Source organism: Megalobrama amblycephala, linkage group LG2 (genome assembly GCF_018812025.1).
Source record: "Megalobrama amblycephala isolate DHTTF-2021 linkage group LG2, ASM1881202v1, whole genome shotgun sequence".
Lineage (NCBI taxonomy): Eukaryota > Metazoa > Chordata > Actinopteri > Cypriniformes > Xenocyprididae > Megalobrama > Megalobrama amblycephala.
In genome coordinates, this window is record NC_063045.1 from 24259370 (window position 1) to 24283522 (window position 24153).

The 24153-nt window shown below is 37.7% G+C and overlaps 1 protein-coding gene and 1 long non-coding RNA gene across 4 annotated transcripts in view; one reads left to right on the forward strand and one right to left on the reverse strand.

Moving 5' to 3' along the window:
* The window catches only part of add3a (adducin 3 (gamma) a), a 116804-nt gene that overhangs the window by 58593 nt on the left and 34058 nt on the right, over positions 1–24153 (reverse strand). The window contains exons 1-2 of one of the 3 annotated variants that reach the window (XM_048167421.1): positions 22051–22265; positions 19609–19661 (exon numbers count right to left, since the gene is read on the reverse strand). The gene's annotated coding sequence lies outside the window, so the exon portion shown is untranslated. Of the gene's footprint in view, positions 1–6046; positions 6191–19608; positions 19662–22050; positions 22266–24153 lie in introns of those variants that run through there. The other 2 variants (XM_048167407.1, XM_048167415.1) reach the window with 2 other exon arrangements.
* Positions 1–24153, forward strand: part of LOC125253480 — a 67068-nt gene that overhangs the window by 18798 nt on the left and 24117 nt on the right. The gene's annotated exons all lie outside the window — the stretch shown is intronic.

Here is a 24153-nt window from a genome sequence, read left to right on the forward strand (position 1 = left end):
AATTTAAATATCACCCTATTTATTGGTTATCAGTCATACTATGAAAATAATTATCGGCCAGAATGATTATACTAAGAGCAAAAACAAAAACATAGGAAGGTTGCATTATGTAAAACTCTAGGCCTACCTCAGAGAACTGTATATTGCTACAAGGAAACAGTGATTAACTTTTACATTGCCATAGTCCTCCAAATGAGCTCCAAATGAAACAAGACGCACATACACGTACTCTCATGAGTCAATCCCTCTTACTGCCAAATCAGGCTCTGCCACCCTAAATCAAGCAGTGAAACAAAAATAACTTCAGCGTGTTCATAAACAAACTCTTTCTGTGCAAAAAAAGTTTTTTTTTTCTTCTTTTCTTTGATTGTTGCAAACATGTCACATCTACATCACAGCAGAAGAATGCACTGAGTCCCGGCCCATGAGCCCAGACCCAACCCGAATACATTTGGTTCAGTTTATCATGAAGCCTGACTCCACATTACTCAATCTGTCTCAAACTAACACCATTAGTCTACACACTCTGGGGGCTACAGGCCGCCAAGACACATACGTGTTCGCACAGACACACAGTCACACACAACCATATGCACACCTGCAAGTACAGAGGGAGAGGGAGGTTTCCTGTTGTTTAATTTTAAAGCCAAGTGATCAAATGACTAAAGGATAGCAGAGGCTGAATGTAGGTAATGTTACATAACAGTATTTACACTCTGTGTCAATGAAGCATGCATGAATCCTACCATCAGTCACATGACATTTCAGGTTAGGATCTGTCCAGAATAGAAAATGATCAGACCAGTATTAACTTTTTAGCATTACTTTAAAAAAAAAAAAAAAAAAAGAAGAAAGAAGAAAGGGGCTTTAGTTATGTCACATCTACAAACCATGATTTGATACTTACTAGACTGTGGTAGATTGTATTAGGGGAAGTGGTATTCTGCTTCTAAAGAGCATGTGATTGGACAAAACAAGTGAGTGCAAGATGAGTCGTCAATTCACATCAAAATCTTACTGAGCCCAAACTTTTTATCTTCATCTTATTTTGATCTGTTTTGCCAGAAGATAAAACTGTACATTTTAATATAAAAGTATAAATTTCTTTAAAAAAGAATAAATAAAAAAAAACTTACTGACTCCAAACATTTGAACAGTGGTGTATCTGCTAAATGTGCAGGAGTGCACAGTAGTCAATATTTGAAGTGGTTCAAAACCTTTCATCAAAGTTGTCCTAAAACCTTCTTCTTAGGACAACTTTGATGAACTTTTTTGATCCACTTCAAATCTCGACTGCTGTAGATTAGCCACAATGCTAAACTTTGAATATAAACACATAAAGAAGAACATCAGATCATGCACTAACCACTAAGCCACGTCTCCGACAGACTAGACCAGACCAGACCCCCAAGACCCACTTCCAAACTAAAACCAGACCACAAATAGACCCCAAACCAAGATTAGACACCTCAAGACCCATACCAAGACCTAAATGTAACCCAAAAACCTACAGTAGACACAGATCCAAATAAGACCAAACCCCAAGACTAGACTTCAAAACCCAGATCAAGAACCTGTCCATTATACTGAGCCAAAATGAATGCTACTAAATGTATATATTATATATATGCAGGGCTTGACATTAACACCCGCCAACCCGCCAAATGCGGGTAGATTTCAGCTGTGGCGGGTAAGACAGCCACTCCCACTAGCCACTTTGGCGGGTTGAATATAATTTCAGCCTACAGCCAAATGAAAAGTAGCCAAGCTCGTCGTATCACAAAATTACAATTCAGTCACAATTCTTTATCGATTAACTTGCGGTTAGTGAAGGCGGGATAGGCGGAATCGCGCTGAATGACACAACAGAAGCGCTCGCGTGCGCGATCAGTTCTCCTTGCGTCTGAATACATGCACACATAGATGTCAAAATGCATCATGTGGAGTATCTTGGCTATGGTTTACGGCTAAGTGGACGTAAAGAGGTGGGTAAAAACTGGATATGTGTCAGTATATGACGTCCATGCATTCAGCAGCCCCCAAATAAACTGTCATTAATGTTAATCAAACATCAAAAAATTTTAAATAATGTATACATGTATGCTAAATAAACATATGTATCTAAATATATATATATATATATATATTAAATTACTATTTGTAATTTGCTTCTTTGTTCTTTTTATATAGCCTAACAAAAATAACTGTACATACCTGATATATATAATGTATAGTATTGATTTGGGTGGTCAATCTGCATTTGTAAGTTTGAAAGGGTTTTAAATCTTGTAAATCAAGTAAATTGACTCAAAATCAAGTAATTTAAGCATGCCAAAGTCAACTTTAATCATATAAAATGTAATTTCCCAACAGCAAAATTGTGGCCAGTGAAAATGCTGAGTGGCTAGTAACTTTGGAAAACCACTAGCCACATTGGCTGGTGAGCAAAAAAGTTAATGTCAAGCCCTGTATATATGTATAAACAAGGCATTATTTATGACACTGAAAGTAGTGTTGAAAACAGTACTGAATATCATAGTACTACAGAGATCTTCTATTAAAGAACTTTTTTCAGAACTTTATGATTTACAGGTCTTTTACAGGTCTTTATGATTTACTGGCATTTACAGTGCCAGTGTGGATTTCAGATCCCAGTTTACAGAACAAAAGTAATAATGTAAAGTAATTTACTGCAAGCGTTGAAACCACAGGCAACTGGATATTGTCTGGTTTTTGGCAAAATGCAAAATTTCTCTTGAAATGAAGCTTTTAAATCTCTTGAGACGGTCATCAGGAATTTTAGTAATAGGGAAAGCGGCACTCACTCCAGTTCTCCAGTTTATTGACTCTTTAATGACATCAGTGCACACATCTGAGTACCTCTTGGGATTATGCAATGCATAGGTGGAGCTTGTGAAGCTGAGTGATAGCAACTTTTCACACTGTAAACGGGGAAAAAAAACAATGATTTATGGTTAGCCTGAGGACACAGGAGTTGGCTCTTCCGCTTTTCCAATGCTTGACACGGTGGCCATCAAAGTGCAAAAGCTTGTTTGTAATTATACCTTGACAACATTTCACACGCTTACATATGTTTTCATTTTTTCAGCTCAAAATTAGGAAACTTTTCATTCATTTGGACAAACAAATGAAAAGTAAAAGTAAATGTTTTTCAATAAAAAGGCCATGTACCTCAAAAGAATGGAAATAAATATCTTTCAATCGATTTGTTCTAGCAGTCTGCATGCAAAAACAAACATTCAACACCAACCAACATAGTCTGATAGTCTGACTCCTATAAACGTTCTTTTTAGTGACTCAAAAACATACAGAATGACCAGTGTAGTCGGAATTCCCAAAACAAATGACTCCTATGTACCGATCCTTTTAACGAATAGTTAAAAAAAAATGAGTTACTGGTTTGAATCAGCCAGACACAATGATGGGTATAACCAAAGTCCCTTTAAGACAAGTCATTTCACTCTGCGGCCATCTTTGAAATGCCTCTCGGGCATCCTGGGCATAATGCAATCTCTTTGAATGGGGAAACATCAAATTCTCCAAAACTGTTCACCAACCTTACGATTAAATTTCATATTTGAAATCACCAATGAAATCTAACAACAACCGGCTCATAAATTTAGTTTCTAAACGCTCGAATCATGACGAAAAAACTGTATTTTTCAGGCTGGATCAAGCTAATGCGCATGCGCAGACCTAAATGCGCGTCTCTTCGGAGGCTCGCGTCTGACTGTTTCTATAGAAACCGGTGATTCTAACGGCCGCTGAAGTGACGCGATGACTTTACCATTCGGCGATTGGCTCTTATTTAGAAGGTGGCACTTATTCCACCATATTGCGCGTTACGCTTTCTCCCATTCAAAACAATACGAGTGACACGTCTTGTGTTATTCTATAGTCTTTGGTATAACTTACTTTAGCAGAGAGAGAATTTCTTTCACATGCAAGTAAAATTGATATTATAATTGAAATATACACAAATTAATGAGAATCAAATGAAAACGATTTTGTCATCAGAATCAAATTTTAAACCTTTATGAATACATAGCTCTACAATTCAGGATTCTTCCATTCAAACACATACAGGGCATGAGGTTTATATAGAGGGCAGTGGCAATCATGTGTACTGGTGTGGTTTTCACAGCATTTCATCTATGAACGGGAAGCATTCATCTGGAAACACAGAGCAAAATGGGCCAGAGGGCCTGCGAGCAACCTGCTTTTATGCCCACTTAAGATCACGTCAGTAAACAGAAACATGTGAAAGACGAACTCACCCGCTGACTGCTGTACTCAAATCCTCGCATGCTGCCCTTCAGGCAAAGATTGTTTGGAGAAGTGAAATGACACGACAGGGCCTTGTTTCAGCATCAGTTTACATCAAACACACTTTTGCACCTTCGTTAAGCAGTACACACAAAAAGTCAGCCCTTAGGCAAAGTGGCTCCTTTTGCTATTTAAACTGAAGCATATTGCCGACACCCTGACTTCTGACCTGCACAAAGAACTATCTGTCAAGGTTTTTCCCCAAGCGGATCTCTCAGGAATAGAGAGCTTTGCTGAGGCAAGTCCATCTGACTTTGATTCGGGCACACGGTTGCTGCCTTGTACGCTAATGAGTTATTTATTTGCCCGACTGCAAGAAGACCGCTCTGAGAATTCAGTTTGAGTTTAACAATAATATACGAACAACTCACCTCCACAACTGAGGTCTAGGAACTCACATGTACACTCATTCTGAAGTGTACAAAAAGGTTTTGAAGAAACTCCTACAAGTTTGTAGAGAGTACCTAAAGGTTCCAATGTTTCTCAGTGGTAGGGCTGGACGATTATGGTCTAAAATCAAAACCTCAATTAATTGAACATTTTACCTCGATTACGATTAATGAACGATTATTTTATTTCTGATTTTTTTTTTTTTTTTTTTGCCCTCATAGTTCACTGTTTGTACTGTAAATATGATTGAATATTAAGGTGGGATATTTTTTTTCCTGTTGAAAGAGTGATCTGACATCATAGCTCACTATCAGCAGTTATTTTATCTATGGTTTGTAACATTTCTTACAGGTTTCTGCTCATTGTAAATCAGATAAAGATAAATTAGCACAGTACCAGTAGTGATTGCATGTGTGAATTAGTCATACCATCTCTCTATTAATTGTGAAGCTGTGGGTTGTAAATAGTTCCTTCAAAAGTAGAAAAAATAGATGCTATAACTTTTGAGTTTCTAAGCTATTTTAGTGATAAATCACAGGACAGCGCTGACAACAAGTTTCTGCATTCCTCTGTGTGCGCGCGATCTTCACGTTTTGCGCAGCTGTTTGTATGAGTGATCGTGCCACATGCAGCTGCGCGAGCGCGGTAGCTCGATATAATAATACACATCCGATCGTCTAATCGCTCGAATGTCCAAACCATAAAACAAATACAACTGACAAAGTTTAGTCAAGACGCAAGGCTCACCGCTCGCGCGCCATCACTATGTGTTGAACCGGCGTTCACCTCCGTGTTTTGCTTTTATGCCACTGACTGGACTGGGCGGAGTCACGTGGCTACACACGCAGTTATGTTTTTAAGGGGGAAGTATTAACAGGATAAAAAACCGAAATAACCGACATGGGAAAATTACGTCGGTTAGAGGTTCTGAATTTCGGTTTCGATTACTTTGCGATTAATCGTCCAGCCCTACTCAGTGGAATACAAAAGTTATTGGAAGAATGACAAATTTTTGCAAGCCAATGCAAAAACATTGAAATAAAATTTTTCCTCTCATTTCATATTTTTTGGAACGACATAAGGGTGAGTAAAGTACAGAATTTTTATTTTTGTCTTAAGTAATTCTTTGAAGAGAAATGCATGCAAAAATGCAGACTTATCAGGACAGTGGTGCTTGGCAAGGCGTCGACGACTCATTGCAGTTCTGGTCCAATATAAATGCAGAGGAATGCACCTCAGAAATGCAGAGGAGATAAAGGCACACTAACCTCAGCACAGAAGAAAAATTGCAACAGAGAGAAAAATTCACCTGCTCAAGTTCCAGAACTTCCTGTTCTGAAGGTTTTGTCTCTCCTCAGACTTCTCAAACTCAATGCATAAATTTCCAGTGTTCCTACATGGGCTCTCCAGTCTCCACTGGAGAAGATACCACAATGCTCATCTCACACGGTTAGGAGAGACCGATAAAGAGAGGGAGAAACAGAAAGAGAGAAAGGGACACGCACACATAAGGGAGGGGTCTCTGATTAAAATTCTCTCGGCACATTGTAGAAGGCCGTCGCAGCAATAAAGCCCTGCTGGCTGGCTTTTGTTCAAGTTTTAGGCTGTAGTCTTTTTTTCACTCCGATTCTGCCTCTTTTGGTCTTCTGGCAGTCTTTTCTGGAACTGAAGGGAGGTGCAGGGAGGCAAAATGAAAAACTACCAGGGTAAGAAAAAAAAAGATAGCCCCCCTTCTCAATTTCTTCAGATGTGGTATTCATTGGTCTCTGAAGGGTTACCCGGTCCGAACAATGCCCAGCATCAGACCGCAACAAAGCCGAAGCAGCTTTTAAATGGTCTTACAAACTAACACAGCCTTCAAAGCTGAAAGGCTGCCAAGAGTTTGCTTTGTAGATCTACAAACAGAAATGGAGAATTTCTCCCTTATATCCACTCCAGATAAGGATGCACAGTTCTGGTCAATACTGATATGCCGATAATTATGTTATGGCTAATAACTGGACATTATTATCTAAAATATTTTGTTAAAAATTAAATTACAAAAAAAGTAACCAAAAGTGTTAATGACGGCAAAGGTAATCTAAATGGGAAAATAAGCATGTAGAATTAAAAATCTAATATAGAATAAAATTCACAAATATTGGCCAACAACCGATTTTATGTATATTGAGTAAATAATGTGCAAAATACAATAATTACATCTAATTTGTGGTATAATCAGGAATCGTCTCATCCTCAGTAAATCTTGATTGAGGTTGAGGGAAGTGAGTGGGGGAATGAGAGCTGTGGTTCACCCTAACAACCCACTCTTGTAGTCTTCATAAATTCACCTCAATTAAAACCAAACTCAACACGTCTCTCATATGTGGTTCATTCACAGGGGTTGGTTAACGCCTCACATGTGAGTCGAAACCAGAAGTGCCACAAACTTTACTCTAGTGTCGGTGGTGAAGCTCTTGACACTTAGCGCTAGGCTAGCTTCTCCTGCAACATTTTTTTTTTTTTTGAACAAAAAGTAGGGCTCCCAATTGGTTGTGTCATCTTAATGTGTTTTTAGTATTGTTAAACGGTCGCCATAGGGTCAATTGTTAACTGAAGAGGCACAAAGAGAAAGTGAGAGTGACACTGAATTAGCATCTGAATAACTCGGCCTATAGAGCCTTTACTTGCTATTCTGCTGAGTAAGTCATCAGTAAATGTCTGTCTAGTTTGTCTCAAAAGCTCCTGCTGGAGTCTGTAAGACCAAAGCAAGCAATGTAAATGTAAACAAAATGTAAAAAAAAAAAATTGGCATCAATCATCTAAAATAGGACAGCCTAATACAAGCAAAACATCCACGTAGAGTTCTTTCCTACACAACCAGTGGTTCCTGATGTCTTTTTAATTGCACAGTGAACTGCCGAGCTCTGCTAGGGAGTGCTGACCAAAGGAGACAGTGAAGAACAACAGTTATGGGAGGATAAAGTATGACTGTGTACTATTTACCACAGAAAACCCAAATGAAAGCCCTCAGTGGGGCCTCTGCTAGTGTGGGTCTCTCGGGGAACGTTAAAAATCAATATGCATCCAATTATTCATGTAGGAGGGGAAGCATGTTGCAGTCCAAAAGTTGTCAAGAAGCTGGAAGATTCTGTTAACGTATTGAAAGTTACGCAACAAAAATTCGGTGATAGTTAATGCTTTGGAATCAGAGTCACTGAGGACAAGTTCTGGATTTTTCAGATACAGATACTGGACATCAGAAAAGCAGACACCCCATGACATGTTTGGCCCCAGAGGCCCTCAGAGGACCCTACCATATATCTTCACCAGAATATCACAGACATATGTAGGTGGGCATTTTTTATTTGGGGCAGGGTATAGAATCCAAATTTGAGGCCCCATTCATATCTTGGCACCAGAATATTACAGACATTGCAGTGGCTGTAGGAATACAAGTTATAAGAGCCAATCAACCTTTTGGCATGATTTGAGCTCAAAAAAGCTACATTTTTAAATTTTTCTTTGTCACATTTCTCGGCTGATTTGAAATATGTTATTGACATATAATCTTGATATACTGTCTTCATGAATTTAGTCATTCCCATTCAACTAAACAACAGCTATACCACTGTAAATAGAAAGTAGCTGCTTACTGTGTGTTCACACCGCCGGCGGCGAGAGCGTCAAAGTGACACTAGTCATTCATTTTCAATGAGAGCCGGCGGCGAGCTCCGGCGAGAGCGGCGCGGCGTGTCTTGGACGGTGAGAGCGTCGAGGAGAGTTGAAATCAGGTTAACTTTATGGTAATGAGCTATGACGCGGTTCGGCGGCAACCAATTGGAATGTAGAGGTCCTCGCTTGAGAGGTTTCCGATTGGTTGACGCGACTTGTCATTTACTTTGACCCTCCCGTCGGCGGCGGTTTGAACGAACAGTACAGCGTTGTTGGCAGGGCGGCCAAGTCGATTGTTGACGCTCTCGCCAGCGGCAGTGTGAACGCACGGTTAGGGTGTCACCAAGATGGCCACCACACCTGACTTGGGCGCTAGACTAATCTGCATTTTCTGCATCCCAAAAAAACCCCACTTTAAAACGTGCATCTTCAACACATTACAGATTTGTAGTTGCAACTCCCCTCAACTCCTTTACTCAAAGGAGCTTGATGCATTTCACAAAGGTCAACAACCAGATGTGTGTATGAAAAATTAGCCAGGAATAAGCAGCTCAGTAGAATTTAAATAATGCTGTAGGGGAAAGTAAAATGTGTTTACTTGAGTAATGGCCACACTTAAAATCTTTTCCATGGGGATGAATAATAAATTAAAAACATTCACACATTATACATTGCAGCAACATTCTGCAACCAAATTTAACAGTTAGCTAATAGCATGCTGCATATCTATAGACCTTAGTCAGGTTAGACGCCAGACTGAATTTAACGCAGAAGAAAATGAGGCTGTAAGGTATAGACATACAGTCTTTTAAAAATTAACAGTCAATTTGTAGCCTACGGCTACATCTTGCCTTTATTAATTATAAAATATAGTGCTCTCTGACATATTTGACTGGCCAACTTGTTAATGAAGTGTGAATGCCATATAAAAAGCATTCAGGCACCAAGCACGCATGACCTATAGTGTACACTTCGATATGTATGGGAAGAAATCACAGGCTGCCACCCAAGCAGTGCATACTTTATGCTCCTATCTAGACTGCATCCAAAAGGCAGAATCTGTTCAACCTTTATCAAGATGGATTTTACTTCAATGATGTTACATTTAACTCTATCAGAGTTTAATCGACACTAGCAAGTGGTGTACTGCATACTCAAGCATTATATCAATGATCTGGGTCTTTAGTGGGCTTGCAAAATACCACATGAAACAAAAAGACTGGATTAACATAACTGCACTGACATTGACTAAACATGAAGAATGTGCAGCTCTTCATCACCATCAAACTTAGTATTGAGAATGTTTAGGATTTAACTACTTAAATTATGTTTTACAGGCATCTAAAAAAACTGAGCTTTTAAAGATGTATGATTGTGATGCCGCCTATACTTAATTTCCCTAGAAACGGTTTTGAAACCTCTATTATTGGCAAGAAAAGTTTTTTTTAAATAGAACCATATTTACAGGACTTTTCCTGTTTCTGTGCCAGATTTAGGGTTGGTGTTAGATAAACAGTATTTTTGGACAGGGCCGATAAGTCTGAAACATTGAGGATGATTAAAGGGGCTTGACCGAGTCGATGGTCATTTATGTTTCCTGTGCCAAGACACAGATGATGACAGAAAATGTTTAATAAAACACTCTGTGTTTGAGATCTGAGATAATTATTAGGCCCCATTGTGATTTGTGAAGGCTGTTGCAAAAGGTTCAAAGTACAAACAAGGTGATGGACATCGCTTCAGGGTGAATCTATTACATAGAGAGTAAATTTACCACAGTTTTATATCAGAGAGCTTCTGGGGTCTTGGCAGGTTGAGAACAGGTTTCTTTGACCCTTTTCTGGCAACCTCAAACAATCAAGAAAGTGTCTGAGAAAGGGGGAGCACCAATAAAACAGTCCTTTGAGCATCTCTCTGCCCTGGTTGCCCAGCCAGAGAAGCCAAATGCATCAATGCACACTAGATCAGCACCCAGCACAATGTGCCTGTTGATGGGGATACACAACATATCAGATCAGGCAGGGAGGGGACCGTGTGAGACAAGCTCAAATTTAGCTGAAAAAAACAAAAAACAAAAAAGAATACAATGGCTCATTTCAGCTGCTAAAGGCAAAAGTTCATCTGCAGTGCTGGACGAGATCTCAAAAATGTATGAGAAACGTGCTAGGTGTCAAACCAGAACTTTAGCCCCTTATTCACCACGTAGTTATAGGAACTAGCCACCAGGGTGGTTTCCTGAGAAATAATTTCCCCCACGGGACAATTTCCTGGTTGTATTTGCACCGGGAGTAGGAACTCTGAAGCGACCGACAGCAGCGTCATATAAGTGCTGCATTTACTGACGTCGACAACTGGAGGATGGTGGAGGCCGTGATTAGAGATATGTTTGTTGTGTTATGTGTTTCGGGATAACAGGGATGCAATGTAGACCCATATGTTATGCGAAAAGAGCAAAAAGTAGGGCTAAGAGACGAAATCTCCTGTGACAACTTGCAGTGTTACGTATAGGGCTGCAACAACTAATCGATAAAATTGATAATATTTGATGATGAAAATCATTGACAACGGATTATCGATTAGTCACATTTGCCCACCGTCCACGTAAAACTTCCGCCAGTCATGTCAAATTACAGCAATAAATAGCACATTTATATGGACAAAATTTATCTAAAAAAATGCTGTTGGAAAAAGGTATGTGATTCAAGCTGCCCAAAACATGAGAATTCTTTATTTTAAGTTTCAAGCTAATGCATTTGCATAATGTTTGACATTGCTTGCCCTGTCAGGCACTTTGACAGATGAGTGTGCTGCATGTGATATGTTTCCTCAGAGCAAAACTTACAGTTTTACAATTTTACAGTTATATCCTTAACTGTAAGACATCTTACATTTACAGGATAAAGAAATGACAGTAACAGGTCGCTGTGTCCAGAGTGAATGTGTGTGTTCATGCAGAACATTCCTCTTTTCTGTTAACACTGAATTTGTATTTTTGTTTTCTTTATTATCATCTTCATTTTTAATGTAGCGATTTAGGTTGTACTCACACCATGCACCTTGTACCGTGTACCGTGCCCTGGCGCGAATGTCCCCCCTCCCCACTCCCTAACTGGTCCGCACTCACACGCTTGCATCATTTACCATGCAACTTTTTGTTTTGAAGAAAACAGTCTCAAAAAGTCATGTTTTGACGTCAACTCATGCAATTAACATTTTCATGACCGATCACTGCTATCACTACTGATTACTCGGACAAACACAACCTTTCTTTTTTTTTTCTTCCAGAAAATCAATTCCAGTAAGTGCGCAACAACCTTTGGTTTACTGCCTAAAGGGCCTTTTGAAGTTGCCTTCGGTAAACACAGACACAGACGCAAACATACTGTACATGCAATTACATGCAGCAGAGCAACGGTGCAGTGCAGTTCCATGAGCCATCATGGTTAACTCAGCTGCTGCCTGTGAGGAAACACCCAACTGGATAATCACACACACACACAATAATCCCACCCTCAATACAGAGTGTCTGAGTTTTAACTGTGTTTTCGGCATTCTAGAGCAGTGAAGTCACTCGACAGACTGTATTGAGTGGGAGTGAGTCCTTTTATGTAGTCAGGCTCTTATTACATTACAAGACCACGGAGCAGAGAAATCAACAGCTTTACAATCTTATCTATCCATGTAAGACACAGGCTCCACTCCAAAAGCTAGATTGCCTAGCTGTCTACATTAAAGGGCTAGTTCACCCAAAAATGAAAATTATGTATTTTATTACTCACCCTCATGTCGTTCCACACCCGTAAGACCTTCGTTCATCTTCGGAACACAAATTAAGATATTTTTGATAAAATCTGATGGCTCAGTAAGGCCTGCATCGCCAGCAATAACATTCCCATTTTCAATGCCCAGAAAGCTACTAAAAACATATTTAAAACAGTTCATGTGACTACAGTGGTTCAACCTTATTATTATAAAGAGACGAGAATACCCATTTGTGCTCCAAAAATAACAAAATAGCGACTTTATTCCACTATATCTAGTGATTGGTGATTTCAGGCCTCACTGAGCCATCGGATTTCATCTAAAATATCTTAATTTGTGTTCCGAAGATGAACGAAGGTCTTACGGGTGTGGAACGACATGAGGGTGAGCAAGAAATGACATAATTTTCATTTTTGGGTGAACTAACCCTTAAAGTCAAAAATTGGAAGTTGAGAACATGTTCGGCATTTATTTTCCCCAGGTTTTTTTTTTTTTTTTTTTTTTCTTGAAAATCATATTTGAATGTGTGGCAACTATGGGCAAATATGTTGTATGCACCCCCTCAATGTAAAATTTAACTAGGAGGAGAACATTTGGCATCTAACTCAAAATAACTGCTTTCAACAGATCAATCTTTATTAATAAACAGATTATGTATAAAAGTCGAAGAACGTTCGATGTAAACCCAAAAAGGCTGCATCTAGCTTATAATCTCTTGAATATGAAAAAACAACAAACAACAAATCCCGTCTTAAAGTGGTGGAACATAGTGCAGAACAAAGTGCAGCCATTAAGTTGCCCCAACAGGGCAGTGTGTATCAAAAATTTAAAAGAAAATAAATAAAAATAAATAGAATGAAGAAAAAATTACACGGTACATGGGGGTGGGACAGTAGAGCTGTGGAAAGATTGCTTTCTCTTCTCCTCCTTTTGACAGATTTATTCATTTTATTCCATTTATAGAGATGTCAGTTAAAGGGTGAAGTTACACAAAAAAAAAAATGCTGGGTTAAAAACAATCCAAAAAGTTGGGTTAATAAAAAAAAAAAAAAAAAAAAAAAGGACAAACCCAGCAATTGGGTTGTTTTAACCAGCGGTTGGGTTAAATGTTTGCTTAACCTGCTGGACAGTTTTATTCAACACAATAATTGTTTAAAAATTACTGTATTGCTTGCTTAAAATTAACCCAAAGTATGTTGGAAATGAATCTTTATTTAAGGTTTAATAAATAAGCATTTATTAATAAGTTAAATGAATAATAATTAAACAATAGACATATATTAAATTGCTAAATGTTAACCTTTTGATTATTATTGTTGCCTCTAGTAATTATGTCTGATTTTTAATTTCCAACCTATTTTGGGTTCATTTTAAGTCAGCCATAAAGTAATTTTTAAACAATAGTTTAAAAAAACTACCCAGCACGTTGGGCAAACATTTAACCCAACCACTGGGTTAAAACAAGCCAATTGCTGAGTTTGTCCATTTTCAACCCAACTTTGGTTATTTTTAACCCATTATTTTTTAGAGTATATGTTTTAGATGGAATATTATGAAAGCAAAAAGCACTAAAGACTAATAACCTTGATTTATTAACCTTTCCACAGTATACCCCATTTCCCCATGATATACTTACAAGTTATTTATCCACCGGCAACTATAGTTACTGCTTGGCCTTTTGACTAAGTATGCCAAAAACTATAGATCTCTTGTAAGATTTGTCTTGTTTGGATGATTCTGGAGACCTTCATGATTATGTAGATATATATGTCAACAAAAAAATATTTATTAGTAACATGAAAATTATGTTTCTTTGGGAGGGTTTGCCTTCGCCATGCTTCCTGGAAGTAGGGGAAGGAAGGTGATAGCCTCATGTGACAGGAAGGAAGTGAATACCTTTTTTTCGTTATTGAAATACTTTATTTGGTTGTTTTCTTGCATGTCATGAAGACATAAAACATTGATAACATCAAGAAAAAAATACTGAAAATGACAACTATACACCGCGACAGTTGACGGTGGGCTAAAATGGGTTAAAGATTATGGGCACATTAAGGGCACATGAATTTAAAAAAAAAAAAAAAAATGATGTGCATGGACAAATAATTTATAATACATAATGCAATATTTCATAAAAAAATATAATTGTCAATTTTGATTTCATGGAGAAATTTGTTTTTAGCACTAATTAATTTGTCCACAAGTTGGAAACACTGGCTGTTTCCTAGTTGAAAGTAAATTAAAAATGAAAAAAACAACAGTAGTACTGGAGACACAACAACAATAGCAATGTAATGACAAACATTTGTGTGAGGGGGTTAAACAGCACAATCTGGAAAAAGATGAAGCTTTCTGGTGTGCTCATTTGTGTCGAGTGCCTGTGTTCATGCACATTATCAAATGGAGAGTACTTTAAATGGCTTTGGCTGCATCCGAAAGTTCAAAAATGCTGCCATTGGAGGACACATTCCAAGGTAGGAAGGCATCAAGGCATGTCTGAATCCAAAGTTAGCTTCATTTCCTGTATTCTGAGATACCTTCATCTGATCGATTTCTGAAGGCAGCATAGATGTATCCTTCACTGCCTTTGATATCCCACAATCCTGTGCGTTCCATTTAACAGTTAAGCTAAAAAATAAAGATGGTGTCTGAAAGTTGTGGTTGGTGGTCAGTTTGTGTGTCAATGTATGTTTTTGACCAACATTTTCCACTTTTGATGTCATTTCCAGCGAGAAATTAGTATTGCAGTAAATAAATATTCATGTAGTTCTCATCAAAGCTCTCTTTATTTTGTTGTTGATCATTAAACCGCTATGCTGCCTCAGAAGTCTGTCCAAAATCAGTTCCAATTCGGCACTCCCATCAAGCAAAGTCACGATTACATATATACAATAAATAATAGTGACTTTACTATTATTTATATATATTATATACACTTCATATAATATATTGCTTTAAAGAAAGCTGCTTTACTGTATTAAACACGAAAAAACAGTCAATGTCACTTTTTACAACTCTCAAGTGTGTTCATATTTTATTCGCATTTGACCTCGATGGACCAAACAGAAGGAGAAGGCAGAGCCTCAGAGCCACATCTACCTATTACATAATCGCCACGGACCAATGGTAGTGCAAAAGTGTTTCTTAAATAGAGCAATAGCTTAACCAAATGCAAACCTTTTGGATGTGCAAGTTAAAGAAATTAACTTTATAAAAGACATTATAACTGCAAACTCATTTTTCGTTTCAGCAGACAAGCAGCCTTCGTCAAGGTACAACATGTTACCACATTCAAAAAGAGTCAATTTTTTGGGAAAGTTTGCTTGGCAAGCTGTTTTGAACTTCAGAAATGAGCTCCAAAGAATTTTGTTTTGGCCTGATTTTGTTTGAAAAAAGACTTCACATGAGTTCGTTCTTCGATTATGCTTTAAGTATATCGGGGTCTTCAGGTGTTAGCTTGTTGCTAAAGTAAATGCACTATACTATAAACAAGCATAAAAATAAATTGTACTCAGAAAAATCAGGTAAAAGTACATTTTTAACTTATTCAGCTAATCACTGACTCATTAAGATAAGGTATAAGTTCCAACCCTGCCAAATATCTTAAAATTGTACTTTTACCTTACCAAAAATACAAAATGATGAGTACAAATAGGGCTGGGCGATATATCGCATGCGATTGTCACGCGCATTTCGTCAGTAAAGCCGGTTCCCTGATTGCCGCTAAATCGCCATCACCTGCTTTCAGATGGAGCGGCATTTAATAGACAGAGCCGTAGATCACTGATAAGCCACGCAATATCGCATTCATATCGCAGATGAATCGCCTTCAATAATGAACGCGATATTGCGTGGCTTATCAGTGATCTACGGCTCTGTCTATTAAATGCCGCTCCATCTGAAAGCAGGTGATGGCGATTTAGCAGCAATCAGGGAACCGGCTTTACTGACGAAATGCGCGTGACAATCGCATGCGATATATCGCCCAGCCCTAAGTACAAAGGATTTAACTCGCAACTCCACTCAGTTTGGACAGAATGTCCAGTTTCTGACTTTAGTAGCATGGTAAAATACTTTCATACCCTGTCTGTTTAAACTCCCAAACTAATGCACAAATGACATCATAACAGAGGTGGGGAGGGATATCAGTGCTCAGAAGGGTTTTGTGTATGCGTGTGCAGTGAAAAAGAGCAAAAGAGACAGAAAAGAAGGGAGGAGAGGGGCTAGGGAGGAAAGTGTAGGCTTGAGGAGCCATTTGGGACGTTTTCTGCAGTCCAGCCAGAGAATGAGGCAGCAGAGAACAGCCAACGAGACTCTGATGTGCTCGGTTAAAGGGATTTGCAGACAGAAATCGGTGTTTGTTTGTCGTTCAAAGATGTAAAAAAAAAAAAAAAAAAATTATGTGAATTGTTGGACTGCTCTCAAGACATCATTCACCTTTCATTAACATATAAAACACGTGAAATTGTGTCAGAGGCAGAGAAAGAAAGAGAGGCAGAGAAAGAGACAGAGTCATTTTGGACTCTACAAACAATTGCTCATTATGCGTCATTGCTTTAGAATCTGAGGAAAACGGTGAACAAATCATCCGAAACAGCTCTCTATAGTCCCAGCATGCTTTTTCACATCAAAATCCACATTGCTTAAACTGAACTATGATTTATGGGATTATGATAACAACACGACCCAAATCCACTTTACCAGTAACCCTGATTAGAGCTGTCGCATTAAGTGGGTTTAGCCAAAAATCACATACAGCAAGTAAAGCGAGACTAAGACCTCGGCGACAGATCATTACACCAATAGTGTGGAAAGGATCACAGATGACTTCACAATCGTAAACATACCACAGACCATCATAAAACAAAAAGAATATTGAAAATGACTTTCATGCAATGACTTCAGAGTCTATCCAGAGTAAAAAAGACCAATTGGAAAATACCAAAAATACAGAAACAATGGAGCAAAATGGCATGTTTTATACGGGAGCCCACATGTTACTCAATGATTAAAATAAAATAAAAAATAAAGTGATTACTGATGAATGCATTTTTAATTTGTCCATTAAAAATGATTTTGTGTATAAATAACTATTTTCTATCATTAATTCTAATGTAGTGATTAATAAACTTAATACTGCATTTTCAGTTTTCTTACTTTGTCTCTGTTTTTAGTCATTCATTTGATTAGATTTTTAGTCATTTTGATTAACAATATGCAAATTTAAACAATTTATCCACATGTTGATTTTTTCTTTTCTTTTTGAGTTCTTAATTTATTTACCAATTTCTCTAATGATTATTGAGGGCCACATTTTGGCTGTTATTGTTTTGTGTGAATATTTATTTTACATTTATAGCTGGCCAATAACAATAAAGCTATTAAATTATTAATCAGGAATAATTTGCGGTGACTAAAATAATTTGAAATGATGGAAAATCCTTGAATTAAAAAAACAAAAAACAACCAACTACACTGATGAGTTGATGAGAGGTGTGCTATTACTGAGTAATCAAATGTAAGATTTTTGCCTGGTAGACAACAAAAATAGGCAAAAAGAACATTTAGTATGTCCTCTAGACATCATTTGTGCACTGAACATGCACATCATGTATAAACTTTTCATACTTGGCAACACGAGTGGAGGCTACTTTGAATAGAGCGACTGCACACACACCGTTCGTTTGCCCATCATTCCCTGTCTGTGTCCTCAAATGCCCCTGAATTGCAACATCATTGTAACAAGAGTCCAAGAACCAAAAAGACTGATCAAGAGACAAGAACTCCTCTGTCTCTTCACAAAAGCACCCCAAAACAACACTTCAAATTAAGTTATTGACCCTAAGAAGAGATTTAGGGAAACTCAAAAACAAAAACCACCTCGCCTTCGCCTCAAGTCAACTGTCTACATTTATATTTTACGCCACTAAAGCCCAGCAAACCTAACTAGTAAATCTACAGGGCTTCAGTTGCATTTCCCAGACGTCAGAAATCACTCAGGAAGTGTAATCCAAGCATTTTAAACCTCGTTTCTGAGGGCTCTCCCAACAGTCCCATAAAGCACGCTAATGCTCAGGGACGCGCCGTCATCACTCTCTCTCTCTCAGCGGCCGAAGAACCGGGAAGAACTGCAGCGATGTTAAATTAATCACAAGAGCTCAGAAAAAGAGAGAGACTGCGACAGAGGGGAGGCTGTAAGCTGCCGGTTTTGGGTTTGTGGTCGTTACAGCCGTCAGCGATTCCTGCTCCAGGACTGTAAAATGTCTCGCCAGGTCTTCGTGACTACGTCCATGTCATTTACTCAGAAAAAGGCCCAAAACACAACTTGACCAACCATTCACAAAGTGCCCATTTTTGTAGAAACAGCATTACCATTTCTGGGACTAAACATTTCAAACTGATAATGTTGTCATTAGTAGTCGAATGACTCGGGTATCCAAACACACACTAATTTTACGTTTACTCAAATCTAACAACAAAACTTTATCAAAGCTGACAGTACAGATTCTATTGATCGACCAAGCAGTCAATTATGGCCAAATATTGGGCAAATATATATGGCTCCTCTTTGCACTAACAAAAAGACTTAGAAAAGTCATGCAAGTTTGCGTGAGAACTGAATTTTGAAACTGTAGCAATACCTGATGCACATAGTATTTGATCAGTTATGTAAAATGAGCACAACAACACAGACAACGTGTTAGATGTGGTCTTGAAGCTAGACATTTATTAACTACAGGCATAAATGTCTTTTTTACAAAAGTTGGCAAAAATTGTACAACTTTCCACAATATTTTACAACTTCTAAACTTTCAGAAAGCATTCTAAGTAATAAATAACATGATTTATAATTTATATATGATTGATTTTATATCAATATTGACAAGTCACATACCAATATATTAGCCGATATTTGACCGTTTCGAGATTATCGGCATCTGCCTGTTCGGCCATTTTGCTAAAATTACTGTGGTCAAAAAATGACAACCCCCCAAAAAATTGACCTTTAAAATCTAGTGACAATTTTGTTAACAGAAAAATTTCTGTTTTCATATTTGTGGTAAATTTTGAGCACATATTGTATTTAAATTAAAATAATTTAATTTCTATTTATTTTTAAACAACCTTGTTCTCTAGATATTGATATTGGCAAAGGCCATTAAAAACCCATATCAATTGACGACTACTTTTTATTTGTGACAGACTATAATGCATATTTAATAAGCGGATGTACATTTTTATATGCATATCATCTCATTTGCATATGTAGAATAAAGTCAACATTTCAAAACATAACAGCATTTTCACTTTTAGCCTCTGAAAACATTCCAATCTAAAAACACTCAAAAGGTCGTACCCTGAGGGCACGTCTCGCTGTGCGCTGAATGAAAAGGTGTCGTGAGTCAAGGTTCAATTGGAGGACTCACTGTGGGAATGAGCTTTATTTAGACTTACCTGCTGGGAGCCTGAGACCGCACCGCCTGTTAGTGCTCACGCTGCTGGATCACCTGAAATAAACAAACATAAACACATAATCATCCAAAGTGATAAACGCTGCAGCTGGAAGTAAGAAAGAAAACATCGCTTTCAGTAGATTTCTCTCAAAGCTTTCCAAATAACTAGGTGCACTTCCTCCCTGATACGACGTAACTTGTTATCTCTTCAAACGCTTGGAATGCACACGAAAGCCAAAAGATTAAAAAACGTAGACAGTCAACTCCCCAGAAAAGCCCCTCAGTCGATAAATGGAAAAACATTGAGAGTAGGCCAGGCAAAACTCTTTGAATGGTAAAAATTATAACTCCTGCACACAAACCTTGAGGAATAGTGCTAAACATGCTTTATGCTCCTCTTCTTCAAATCTCACAGTTTCATTACAGGGTATGAGGGTAATGATAACCGCATTCTAGAACTAAGTTAACACTTCCTGGTTGTTTTTTAACTTAGTTAATGTATGTTTTGCAAGGTAATCTCTCAACGTACAAGCTAAACAATTAGCCTGCTAACTTAAAGGGTTAGTTCACCCAAAAATGAAAATTCTGTCATTAATTACTCCCCCTCATGTCGTTCCACACCCACAAGACCTTCGTTCATCTTCGGAACACAAATTAAGATATTTTTTTGATGAAATGCGAGAGGTATATGACTCATAGACAGCAATATAATCAACACTTTCAAGGTCCAGAAAGGTAATAAAGACATTGTTAAAACAGTCGACATGACTGCAGTGGTTCAACCTTAATTTTATGAATACTTTTTGTGCGCAAAAACAAAACGAAAATAATGATTTTATTCAACAACATCTTCTTTTCCCTGTCATTATCCTTACGTAGCTGCCACAGTAAGCACAGTGAAGGCTTCAGTGTTTACGTCTGAATGCCGGTTCAGTATTGGCCAAAGCTGCACACGTGAGCAGCATGACACGAGTGTGATGTTGACGCAAGAGCCGGCCAATAATGAGTCGTGTTCTGACGTAGAACCTGGAAGCGCTGAGGGTAAACAACGTATGAGAATGACACAGAAGAGAAGATATTGTTGAATAAAGTCATTATTTTTGTTTTGTTTTTGGCGCACAAAAAGTATTCTCGCCGCTTCAGAAAATTAAGGTTGAACCACTGCAGTCACATCAACTGTTTTTAAAATGTCTTTAGTACATTTCATCAAAAATATCTTAATTTGTGTTCCCAAGATGAACGAAGGTCTTACGGGTATGGAACGACATGAGGGTGAGTAATTAATGACATAATTTTCATTTTAGGGTGAACTAACCCTTTAAGGCCCGTCTATATTAGCTTCGCCCACACGTCACGACACATAATAACATTTGGTTTATTGTAAGTGCACTGCAGTTTTGTCTCCTGCCATTTTAAATGCTCATGGAATTAGACTCTGGTGTATTTTGATTGGCTGTCAGTGTTCCATCAGCTGGAAAAAAAAATTCTAAAAGTGATTCCAACGGTATAGTTTCTCTTTGTCGTTATCGTTATAGCTGTGCTGTGGACCTCCCTATTATCAGAATTAGAATGAGTATTAAAAATGTATAGTTATTAGTAGAGCCCGACCAATATGGATTTTTGGGGGCCGATGCCGATGCCGATATTAACTCGAAAAGAGCCGATTTATAAGCCGATATTTTGATTTTGAAAATAAACTGGATATTAGACCCATTTCCTATAAACTACACTTACACAACATTCAATAGCAAAATATCTGCCTGTTCTATGTATGTGGGCTGTATAAACCATTTTCCAGAAGGGATTATGTTAAAAAAAAAGCCTTAGATTACAGTCTCAATGACTAAACAATTGCACATCAAAAGTATATATTTTTTAATGATCAAAAAACAGTCTGGTTTTAAACATTTAACAGTTTTACTTACTTCCAGTTGAAGCTGGTTTTAACAGTCTGTGTGTGTACTGTAAATAAATTATAATACTAAAGTTAAAGTAAAAGAGCTATACCAAACAAATTCAATATTCCACAAAACCATGTCAATGAATTGAAAATAAAATTAAAATAAGTTAAATGTATAGCTACATATAAAATAAATAAATATAAAATATAAAATAAATAAATAATACCAAAATATAATTTAAACAATGTAGAATGTTCTCAATATATATACAACAAACACTGCAGATATATTTAGAATAAGTTAAACACTAACGTTATAGTTTGACCTCTTATTAACGTTCGCGCTCTTCCACTGATAAACATGGTAACGTTATTAGCTTTGTGGCTAATCTAATATAGCAATGCATTAGCGGCTGTAAGTGATGTTACAGAATATTTAGAAGTGATAATGATAGGACCGTTAGCTAGAACTACCACACTGTTTTTATATACAGTGTATGAACTAAATCTACAATCATTTCACATGACGAACGACAGACTCACTGTCAAAAGAGTACATCTCCGTGGCTCGGCTGATAGCTTTTTTCTGTAGTGGATTTCTGGCGCTGTTGTCAACTGGGGAGTTGCAGAGCTCCCTCTGGTGGGCAAACTATGCAACACTCATAACATGAGTGAAGCATGAGACTCTGTTTCTCATGTTTCATCGGCCGTTATAAACGCCGATGCCGATTTAAATGCAATTAGCTCATATCGGCCGGCCGATATATCGGTCGGGCTCTAGTTATTAGGGATGTAACAATACCCTCATATCACGATTCGATACATATCACAATACTGAACTCACCATACAGTATTTTTGCGATACTTTAAGACATATGGTAAAAGGTTAACAAATTATTACCTGTTGATTTATAATGCTAAATTTAGTATTACATTGGGGGTGGAAATGAATAGGCTTGGACTTGGTGTTGGTAACCCAATGCACAGGACAATGTTGATACCAGAATAAAAATATTCATGATTCTGAAGCTGATAGATATATTTAAAATAACGTAGGCCACTTTTTAATGGTAACACTTTTTACTGGTAACACAAGTGCATGGCTTTCAAATATTATTATATTTGAAAGCCATGTTTCTAGCATCTGTAAAACCGCATTCTTCCATCTTAAAAATATATTTAAACTACAACATATGCTCTCAATGACAAATGTGGAACAGTTAGTTCATGTGTTCATGACCTCAAGGCTAGATTACTGTAATGCTCTACTGGGTGGTTGTTCTGCTGTTAAACAAACTACAGCTGGTCCAAAACGCAGCAGCTAGAGTTCTTACTAGAACTAGGAAGTATGACCATATTAGCCCAGTTCTGTCAACACTGCATCGGCTCCCTATTAAACATCGTATAGATTTAAAAATCTTACTACTTACTTACAAAGCACTAAATGGTTTAGCTCCCCATTACCTGAGCGAGCTCTTAATGCATTATAGTCCTTCACGTCTATTGCGATCTCAGAATTCAGGCCAGTTGATAATACCTAGAATATCAAAATCAACAGCACGCGGTAGATCCTTTTCCTATTTGGCACCTAAACTTTTCTTCCTATCGCTGTTTGGGAAGCAGACACACTCTGTCAGTTTAAATCTAGACTCAAAACACATCTGTTTAAACTTGCATATACATAACTACTTCTATAATTCACATTATCTATAAAACACATAATCTACTTCTATAATTCAATTCATGTAAATTGTTAGGCTGCATAGATTAGGTCAACCGGACCCGGGAACACTTCCCATAACACCTGATCATGTACTCGCTACATCATAAGAAGAATGGCGTCTACACTAATATTAGTCTCTCTCTGTTTATCCCAAGGTTTGCCACAACCTGCCAGATCCAGGCCGTATCCAGATGATATGAAGGACCTGCATCTAGACATGATGATAACGCAGCCCTGAAGTGTCAACTAAACTATCCCCTGCGAAGGCCTCCTCTCTTTCCTTTCCCTATGTATAGATAAAACGTTATCAAATTATTCCAGTTCGCATAGATCAAATACGCAAACCTATAGACTAAACATGTAAATGAACGGCAAGAATGCATTAAAGGTATTTGTTTTTTCAGCAGGAAATGTGTCATTTAAAGGTGCCCTAGAACCAGTTTTTTACAAGATGTAATATAAGTCTAAGGTGTCTCCTGAATGTGTCTGTGAAGTTTCAGCTCAAAATACCCCATGGATTTTTTTTAATTAATTTTTTTAACTGCCTATTTTGGGGCATCATTAACTATGCAACGATTCAGGCTGCGGCCCCTTTAAATCGCACACTCCCTGCTCCCCCAAGCTCTCGACTATAATACAGTGCATAAACAAAGTTCACACAGCTAAAATAACCCTCAAATGGATCTTTACAAGATGTTCGTCATGCATGCTGCATGCATGCGTCGGATCATGTGAGTATAGTATTTATTTGGATGTTTACATTTGATTCTGAATGAGTTTGAGGCTATGCTCCGTGGCTAAAGCTAACATTACACACTGTTGGAGAGATTTATAAAGAATGAAGTTGTTTATGAATTATATAGACTGCAAGTGTTTAAAAATGAAAATAGCAACGGCTCTCTTGTCTCCGTGAATACAGTAAT